General features: G+C 50.3%; 1 pseudogene; it reads left to right on the top strand.

Moving 5' to 3' along the window:
* The first annotated feature begins 681 nt into the window (after positions 1-681).
* On the top strand, positions 682-1,639 carry LOC116753985 (annotated as a pseudogene).
* The last annotated feature ends 613 nt before the right edge of the window (positions 1,640-2,252 follow it).

Raw genomic sequence — 2,252 nt, 5'->3', positions numbered from 1 at the left:
GTACCACAAAAAAAAAAAAACAAAAAAAGAAAAAATGACAGAGGAGTGAGACATTGAGATCACCTTCCTCCCCCAAAATACATCAAAAATACATCCACATGTGGAACAACTCCTACAGAACACCGACTGAACACTGGCAGAAAACCTCAGGCTTCCCAAAATGCAAGAAAATCCCTACGTCCGTGGCCATGTGGCTGACAGTGTCTTGGTGCTCCGGCCGGGTGTCAGGCCTGAACTTCTGAGGTGGGAGAGCCAAATTCAGGACATTAAGCCACCAGAGCCAACCTGGCCCTATGTAATTTCAATTGGTGAGAGGTCTCCCAGAGATCTCTGTCTCAATGCTAAGACCCAGCTCCAATCAATGACCAGCAAGTTCCTATGCTGGACACCCCATGCCAAACAACTAGCAAAACAGGAACACATCCTCACCAATTAGCAGAGTGGCTGCCTAAAATCATAAGGTCACAGACATCCCAAAATACACCACCGGACATGGTCCTGCTCACCAGAAAGATAAGATCCCGCCTCATCCACCAGAGCACAGGCACCAGTCCCCTCCACCAGAAAGCCTACACAACCCATTGAACCATCTTACCCACTGGGGTCAGACACCAAAAACAATGGGAACTACAAAGCTGCAGCTGGCAAAAAGGAGACCCCAAACACAGTAAGTTAAGCAAAATGAGAAGACAGGTGTCTGAGTGCCAGTGGAAGCTGAAGGGGCTGGAGGTGGCCAAGGGCGAGGGCAGCAGGACCGAGCTGTAAAGGTTGCAGGCTGAGGCACAGCAGCTGCGCAAGGAGGAGCAGAGCTGGGAGCAGAAGCTAGAGGAGATGTGCAAAGGAGAAGAGCATGCCCTGGAACATGGGCCTGCTCAGCAAGGACGGCTTCAGCAAGAGCATGGTCAATGCGAAGCCTGAGCAGGTGGAGGTGGAGTTGGAGGAGGTGAGGGAGCAGAAACACAAAACCTTCATGGAAAAGTATTAAGCACTTCAGCATGCTCCGCTGCTGGGATGACAGCCAGAAGTACTTGTTGGACAACGTCCACCTGGTGTGCGAGGAGACTGCCAACTACCTGGTTATTTGGTGCTTTGACCTAAAGGCGGAGGAGAAATGTGCACTGATGGAGCAGGTGGTCCACCAGACCATTGTCATGCAGTTCATCCTGGAGCTGGGCAAGAGCCTGAAAGTGGACCCTCATGCCTGCTTCTGGCAGTTCTTCACCAAGATCAAGACTGCCGACTGTCAGTACATGGAGGGCTTCAATGACGAGCTGGAGGCCTTCAAAGACTGCGTGCAGGGCCGGACCAAGCTGCACATCAAGAAGGTCATGAAGGAGTACGAGGAGGAGGAGTGCAAGCAGCAGCTTGGCCGAGCAGCCTGGACCCCATCGAGGTATACGAGTCCCTCCCTGAGGAACTCCAGAAATGCTTTGAGGTGAATGATGTGCAGATTCTACAAGATGCTGTCAGCAAGATGGATGCCACCGACATGAAGTACCACATGCATCATTGCATCAACTCCAGCCTCTGGGTCCCCAACTCCAAGTCCAACGAGGCCAAGGAGGAGGAGGAGACGAGTCCCAGGGACCCTTTGCTGGAAGCCTCCAAGCCGGGTGATGAGAAAGATGTCAGCGCATGACCCACCTCAGCTGCTGCCTGACTGCCTGCAGGTCCCTGTGTGCCCCTTTTCAGAAAACAAAAATAGACACCATCTCCCTAGCTCTTGGCTTCCTCCACTTTTGCTGCTCCCCCACCTAGCCTGTAGGGGCCTGCCGAACCCCTCCACCGCTGCCATACCCCCAGTGCTCATCCAAGTCTTTACTTTGAGTCAAGGGACTTCACTGCCTGCAGCTCGCCCCACTTCAGCATTATGCAAAAGGCTCGGGGATCCAGGGACGGGTAGAGATGGGGTCCCCAGCAGAGGGGCTTGCTCCAGTCACTGTGGGCTATGTTTTCACTGTTCATCCACACTGAGTATTCTATATAGTAAACAACAATTATCTTCGAATATACAACAGAGGAAGGAGCAAAGTAAAAACTCACCAGACCAAACAAATTAAGAGGAAATAGGCAGTCTACCTGACAAAGAACTCAGAGTACTGTTATTAAAGATATGCAAAACCATGGAAATGGAATGGAGAAAATACAATAAACATTTAACAAGGACCTAGAAAAACTAAAGAGCAAACAATAAAGAACAACAGAAAAATGAAATTAAAAATTCTCTAGAAGGAATCAATAGAAGAATAACT

This window comes from Phocoena sinus, chromosome 5 (assembly GCF_008692025.1).
Source record: "Phocoena sinus isolate mPhoSin1 chromosome 5, mPhoSin1.pri, whole genome shotgun sequence".
Classification (NCBI taxonomy): Eukaryota; Metazoa; Chordata; class Mammalia; order Artiodactyla; family Phocoenidae; genus Phocoena; species Phocoena sinus.
The sequence above is the reverse complement of the archived record's forward strand: the minus strand, read 5'-3'. Positions and strand labels throughout refer to the sequence as shown.